General features: G+C 33.9%; 1 long non-coding RNA gene across 1 annotated transcript; it reads right to left on the bottom strand.

The window, feature by feature from the left end:
* Window positions 1-3,171: 3,171 nt before the first annotated feature.
* Window positions 3,172-4,627, bottom strand: LOC122520663. The gene is made up of 2 exons (XR_006304588.1): window positions 3,682-4,627; window positions 3,172-3,317 (listed from the first exon to the last, which is right to left on the bottom strand). It is a non-coding gene; the product is annotated as an uncharacterized LOC122520663 (long non-coding RNA).
* Window positions 4,628-8,268: the final 3,641 nt, after the last annotated feature.

Below are 8,268 nucleotides of genomic sequence, written 5' to 3' on the forward strand. Positions count from 1 at the left end.
GCAAATATAAAAACATCCGTATTTCTTGCTTCGTCATCAAGTTAGTCAATCTTTAATTCCTAAATTGTTTGATCGATACATTTTATCGTTACAGAAACATACTTACTTTAAATAGATGAAAAATTAAATAAACGATGCAAGAAATGTAAAGCGTATTTTAATATGGTCGAATAGAAAATAAAAAGAAAAGAAAAAAAAGAAAAGAAAAGAAGTTAGAATGAGAGGAAATTAATGAAATTCTAATGTTCACCTGACGAATCAGCCAACACACGCGTATCTCTTTCTTACGTGAGCATTACGTCGCATCACGGTACGTAGGTGCATACATATATATCAAAGGAACGAGAATGCTCGAGCGAATCCGAGATGCGCCACGGAAGAACCTTCCACAGTTCCCTGAACTCTTTCGCCATGAAGAGATGGAATCAATTTCCCGGTATGACGTAAGACAAGCGTATAATACTCGCCGCGGTACGCGCGAACGCGATTAATCATAACCTCACCGATGGAAATTTTGCCGTTCTTGTTTTACCGAGAACAAACTTAAACGAATTCTCTTCATTCTTATTCATTATGCGAACGACACAATTTCTCTGTCGAAACATTTGATTTTTTAAAATGTTGATATACGTTCAAGAATAATGATTAAAATATCTCGTCATCTCTGTAATGTGATAACATTGTAAAGGAATTCATACAATACCGTAATTGTTTAAACATTTTTGTTTTTTTTTTTAGAAATCATTGGTAAAAAATAAATTGATTCGTTCTCAATTGCAACGATGAAATACGAATGAATACAATGCTGTTTGTTATCTAATCATTTTGAAGTGAAATTTCTTTTGATAGGGTACCAAAAATTTTCAGCCTACACGAAAAGTGAAAGGTTTCAATAGGGAGCACGTTATTTAAGCGATGGAAAAATAGCGAGGGAAAAAATAGGAGTAGATCTTTCGCGAATGGATTAGTCTTCTTATTCATTTATTTATAATAAAATCACGATTAAATAAACTACGTACGAAGCAATGCATGTAAGATATTATTGCATACTTTTCTTGACGAAGTCTAATAAATTAATACTCGAAATTGTAAAAAGGTAGAAGTGTAAAAAAAAGTGTATTTATTAATTGCACTGTAAATTAAATTAATTTAAACGACGAGACAAGAAGACCTATTCTCGAACTAATAAAATATACGATAGAATATACAGCTTTCATGAGTAATTCCAAAAAAAGGAATTTCTCGTGTGTTCGTAAATAATTAATTTAAATAATTTAAATAATTACAACCAGTAGCTCGTGCCGATTATGATATTTCATCCTCGGCATGATTGAGCACCGGAGGGACTTTAAATTTTGTACTCACTCATTACTACCTGTTATGTTGCATATATGAAACATGAGCAGCTAGCATTAGAAGTTCTGCGATGGCTCCAAAACACTCCTACTTCGCAGCAAGTATTGCAGTGTGACGATCATAAAGTTTCTCGATTTGCTGTTAAAGAAGATCCATCGAAGATCAGCATCGAAGAATATATTCCACATCTTTGGAAAGGAAGAAAATCAGTCGTCACATCTGTTATACAAAATAGAACAAAACGATAAGTTATCTGCAATATGATCCAAAATCGTGTCAAATAAAATCAAATCAAATATTTATTAAAATGAATACTTACAATGCGTTCTTATGGGATGAAGCTCAATGGCACCATGGTGATGCACCTCGCGTGAATTTAATAACGCGGCATAAACGAAAATAAGAAACTATAGATGAGTTTCTTATCGCGAAACCGAAATTTTAATTATACGGCGAACAACATTGACTCTAATTCGCGTTTGATCTTAATTCATTACTCGCCCGATCACTGACTCTACAACTAATTCAAAGACTGCTTTGCACACAGTCCATTGGAACAAACAAATTTTACACTTTATTTTAATACGCGAAAACGCGGTAAATTTTAAATCTTCATTGATGCACTGACTCAAATACGCGAACAGTCTGTGCGACTGTTTAATGATAAAAATACAACTTCACTCGAACAAACTCTAATCTCATTACTGCATTGGTCGCAGTTAATTTAATATATAAATTTCCAAAATAATTCGCGATATACGACGAAATTGAAATGAACGAACAAACGTGCTTCTAATTCGTGATTTTAATTATTTTTAGACGATACAACTACACTCCCGTGCATTGCTACGCGCACGACTGCAATCTGAAACAAAAATAAAAAACAATACAATTAATATCATTATAATAATTGAAAACAATTGAAATGTTTGTGGAATTATTGAATACAAAAATATACTCACTTCGAATCTTCGTTGATGAATGCACGATGGGTCTCCTACCCTTAGGATGACGATGACAATGCACTAATACTGACTCTACAACTACATTGCATGCAGTCAATTAAATTAAACGAATTTCAAAAGAAATTTAATTAATAAAACACGAAAAAATGTGTTAACGAACACTACTTCTACTTCGCGCACTTTTGGAACGATGATCTGAAACAGAAATAATAACAAAATTATGAATATCATGGTTAGAGCAGAACAAATTAATATAATTATTGAGAAAATGTTTAAAATAAAAATTGACTTACGTTTATTCTTCTTTGATGAATGCATGATGGGTATCCTACCCTTAGGATGACGATGAGCACACGTTTAAACCGAATAAAAGAAACTTACGAGTTTCTTAACCCGAAAAAAAAACGGAACTTTTACTTGCGGCAAACAACACTGACTCTAATATTTTATTTGAACGATGCAACACACGAATACTTCATTGCCTACGCGCACGATTGCAATGATGTTCTGAAAACAGAAAAAGAAAAAGAACAATTAATATCATTGTTGTAATAAAAATCTATTGAAATTATCATAGAAATGTTTAATAGAAAATATACTTACTTTTAATCTTCAATGATGATTGCAGGATGGGTATCCTACCCTTAGGATGACGATGAATTAAATAAAATTAAATAAAAAATCTGAAAAGCTCTTGAAGATACTATAGATTAAAGAACGATATTTCTTGTAAATCATTTCTGAAAGTAAGACGCATTAAGGGGTTATATCCACTTGCGAGGCAGAAAAAACGCGTTTTTTTGTGAATTTTTTCCGACGAGGCATTTTATTTTATACATTAATTGAAAAATGTACTTAAAGAGAATTTAATGTACTTTAACAATCAGCGGTTTATTTAAAAAAATATTGGATCCCCTAGCTCCTGTTGATGATCTGCGGAGAGACCTCCAAAAAAAAGTGCTTGGCGGTGTACAAGATATCTCTGGTCCAAATTATCTGAAAACCAAAAACCAAAAATATTTAGTTTTATAATAAATAAATACAGGTAATGATCGAAGGTCTAGTCAAAATTTTGATTTTTGACAAAATGGCGGCTGTTCAAAAAAAAAATTCAGTTTTTCATGAAAATTTTTCACTTCAAAGTGGCTTAAAAAATCGAAATTATTGTCCAAAACCTTATTCCTTCGATCATTACCTGAAAAATATATCTGAGTAAGTCGTGTGAAAATTTCAAACCGATCGGTTTAGCGGTTTCGGAGAAATTTTGTACACCGACTCTGAAAACACGGTTTCGAGATAAACGCGTTTAAAGTTTCGGGAATGATTTACACTAAATTAAAAATTTTTTTTTTCAACTTACATCGTGTCATCTATTCCAGTACCATAAGAGGAACCCTCTACTTCGTCGTTTGCATCCAAAATGTTTAGTTGTTGTTGTCTACGAGCCATTCTCCCCTCGCGCGTCGACCCTTGCGCTCTTGCGTCCGAAATTGAGATGCGCTCTGCGTCCTCTTTACTCACGAAGGAATGAGCATTGGGTCCAAGTGATAATCCCATAGCACTCATATAATAAAGAAGAGATGTTTTACCTTCATTAAAGACCCCGGCTGCAATGTTTGCTGCTATTTCCACAATTTTAGAGCCAGCTGGAATAATTTTTGGAGTTATTTTCCATATCAGCTGATTATAACTTTCATTATTGTTCTGGGTAAAACCACCAACGCATCGTTCCAATAATTTTTTGTTACTTAGATCTTCGTAAATTGGAAAAATAGCTGTTGCAACATCAGGTGGTAAGGCCTCATAATCAAACTGCTATCATCATATTCCACGGTTTTCGGACTAAAAACGTTCTTCCGTTTATTTCTTCGAGACAACTGTTCACTGGAAGTTCTACGAGTTTCTCTGCTAATTTTACGAGGCATTTTTTACTTTAATTAATTAAACTATACACACTGAGAAATACACAAACTGAGCAAAAACACAACTTGTCCACGTGGAAGATCACTTTTAACTGATGAGTTCACATATTTTTAACTTAAAATTCCTCAACATAGGTTTCACGTATAAACTAGACCTTTTGTATTATTATCTTAGGGTCCCAAACACAATATAAGTCGAGATCAAAAGTATAGCGGCTACCAGAAACAGCTGCTACTCCGGCTCGTGCTCCGCTTACTTTCGAACGCTCGGAGACGTTCTTACTAATACGCTCATATCTCCGAAACTAATTGTCGGATCGATTTGAAATTTTCAGAGAATATTCTTGAATATATTTACATTCAAAAAATGAAAAAAAAAAAAAAATTTTTTTTGAAAATCACAAGTGGATATAACCCCTTAAAAGATATTTAATCATAAAGAATTAATATTAAATATACAAAGAAAAAGTAATAATCTATCAGAATTGAAATTAATTAAAGTAAAAGTTAACAAACATTTGTGTAATGTATCAAAGTATGCAACTATTTGTTTGATAGCACTTGCTTTGTATTTTATTATACAAACTCAAGCAATACCAATTGCATATAGGTCTCACTACTTATATAAAATTGCATGTAATATATGTAATATTAATAAAAATCTTTAAAATTGTCTAAATATAAAACAATAACTGTAGCAGTAAATTCAATGAAAAATAACCTAACAAGTATATCAATTATTATATTATACTTATTGTTAGTAATAAAAACTTCTTATAATATTAAATTTATCCGTGATAACGTTAGAAACAAAATTATTCAATAATTTAATACGTCTCATTTTTGTTAATGTTAACGCGTCGACAGATGGAAGGGGACTGAGACTGTTTATCCTTGAGAGTAACGTTCGGTTGTTTTGTTTTATTTTCAAGTCGAGAATACTTTGAAAACATACATACACATGGATAATTACCTATAGGTCGAAAATGTTTTGTTTCTTATTCACTGTTTCTCGTTTTCTCTCTTTGCCATACGCATACTCTTTCAATCACACTTCTTTAAGTTAGAAAAGAAAAAAGATAAACTTGATAATACGATTGAATGTATAAAGAGAAAAAGAGAGAGAGTAAGAGAGTGAGTGTGTGAGTGAGAGAGGTGAAAGGGGAAGGGGTCAAAGAAAAACGAGCGTGTAACGACTATGTTTATATTGGATTGCGAATTCCAAGAAATTCATCCTTTATCAAGTACACGTAGAAAAACATTTTCGAACAACCGGGTAAGCTAAGAGAGTGAGAGAGAGAGATTGAGGAAGAGTGAGGTGACGAGAGAGGTGACTCTTATATACACGTCTTATTATTATTTCGAACTGCGTACAGACAAGACGCTATACATTCACTCTCCGCGTAAGTATTGATTTCTTTTGTAATTAAATATTTTAATAAATAATTTTATACCTCTAATTATAAAGATAATTTGATTAACAAAATTATGCAATCATTATCCATAGTGTGAATGTCTTGTAATTAATTTAAATAATTTATAACCGGTATTATAATAATCTTATATGTTTAATAAATAATCTTATATTTTTTTAAGATTTCTCAGAAAGATTTTCACCACAGTCTCATTCTTTTTATGGTTTTAAAAAAGACGTTTATTATTATTCTATCTTTTTTTTTTATTATTTGAGAAAGACATTCACCATCATCTGATTCTTTTTATGGTATCAAAAAAACTATTGTAAATCTATGGTACCATTGAAATCATACTAATAAATAATAGAGTATGTAAGTACATACTTGCAAATATTTCTTTTCTTTAATTCGATGCAGCAATTTCCTCCTGGTGAAATCCAGTAATCGATACTTGCTTACGGTATCTATAGAATTTTTATGATGCAACGTAAGAACTGTTGGGTCAATGATTGACGTTCCATGTTCGCATAATATGAATGAAAATGATTTATTGAATTATATTATTACACATTGAGATTGTCGTTTAAATTTTATTAGAATTCTTTAGCTTTTTTAATAATTATTATTGAAAATATCCAAAAAGAAAACAAAATAAATATTTAAAGTAGGTATGTTATAAATTAAAAAATTAAAAAATTGATTCGTCGTTGATCGCAACGAAAAATTTCGTCGAACGAGAACTCGAAGGAAGATTTTCCTGAAGAAAAGAAAGAAAGAAAAAAAAACAAAACAAAAAAAGACAGATAGTTTGTTTTAAAACACGAAGAGTCTCGAACACATTACTATCCTTTTCCTCTTTCTTTCTTCTTCCTTCTAATCTCTCTCTCTCTCTCTCTCTCTCTCTCTCTCTTTTTCTTTTACCCACGTTGCGTTCTCACCTTCTCTACTTGTCCACTATTCGCGCGATCACGAATGCGTCGGGATGTTGGCGGTGCGCGGGTTACATAATTATTCCGGCCGTGCCTCGGGAACGTTTCTTGGCCAATGGAACTGTGGTTCTATGGGACAGTAGACGGTGTCCCCATAGAAGCCCCGCCTCGTGACCCAGACTCCCACATAACTGTTCTCGAAACATCATCGGCAGTCAGCGCGAGTCAGTCACGCTGTGCCTGAAGAAAGAAAGTAGCGAGTGTGTAACCGATAGAGAGAAAGAAGAAGACAGATATAGAAAAAGAGATAGAATAAAGAATAAGAGAAAGGAGTGAAATAGACGTAAACGAACTAACATAACAATTTCTATTCTCTATCCTTCTCTTTCTTTCTTACTCATCCATGGTATCGTTTTCTATCCGATAAAATAGAGAGAAAAAGAGAGAAAGGAACCTTTTCTTTGTTGATTTCTTATTCTTTTTCTACTTCTATCTTTGTTTCCTTCTCTCTCTCTCTCTTTCTCTTTCTCTTTCTCTGTTTCTTTTACGTATGTATTCTTTATTTTCCACCGTGCATAGCTCGAACGTTCGTAACCGATGAACAACGTCGTTCCGGAAGGTCTTGCTCGAAACGACAAGCGCGGAGGTGTGTCCCTTAGGGCGATTCAAACAAGGCGATACGACGTAGAGAGATTCTGTTATCACCTCCTAAGAAACGCACGCTCCCATTGTTCGTCCGACAATATTTCTCTTCCTCTTCGGAGTTGTTAGGATACATAGAGACGCATACGTATAGGTACCAGATTCTCGTACGTACGTAAATATAATACGTACGTACGAAACGAGAGAGAGAGAGAGAGAGAGAACAGATCCGATATCGTTTTTCCGGGGGGCAGCTGCATCTTTTTACTCGTCGAGTAAAAACGCGGATAGACGAAAAACGAAAAGGAGGACGACGATGTTTCGGTCCAGAAAAATCCTATATGGCGAGTAGTATAATACGAATTGAACGTCGAATTAGGGTATGAAAAATGTTCTCGGTCACTTCGATTCATCCTTCAACGTCCGATTTTTCTGTCAGCTTGGCTCGCGCCTACCTTTTTTCCTATTATATTTTACAATTCACATATTTCTTTCTCTCTCTCTTGTTGTCCTTTTCAAACCACTTCGCGTGGTCAATCCTCAATGGATCGAGATGTTCAACACGACGCCTCTCAATCGGAAAAATCTATGTCCAGAAGGATTATAATAGAATGCAAGGATTATAATAAAGGCATCAAGGTGACCATCGTTGCTTTTAAACGGGCCTTTTTAGTTCGCCGGCCAACCTTTTACATTTTTCACTCCCCTCCCCCCTCTGCTCCTATTGACCGATAGGTTACCTACACGCTCGAGTAGTGGCAAAGTAACCAAGAGTTTCTAGTTTCTCTTTACACATATCCTTTCCTAAGGAGAATTGTATTCGTCAACAGCTGATGTTCGTTCACGCGCGTGGACGTTTACCACGCATCTAATTGCCAATTAAAAATACATTTATCGTTTTGTGAAGACCCATCGAAGGATTTCTTTTGAACATCTGCATGCATATGCATACCCCCCGGCAGGGGTTTGCTTTTGCTACCGATACCATACGAGACAAAAATTGTGTTTGTTATATTTTATTTCTATGCCATGTTTGCTT

The sequence above is a fragment of the Polistes fuscatus genome, unplaced genomic scaffold, assembly GCF_010416935.1.
Source record: "Polistes fuscatus isolate 324 unplaced genomic scaffold, CU_Pfus_HIC Scaffold4, whole genome shotgun sequence".
Taxonomy (NCBI): Eukaryota; Metazoa; Arthropoda; class Insecta; order Hymenoptera; family Vespidae; genus Polistes; species Polistes fuscatus.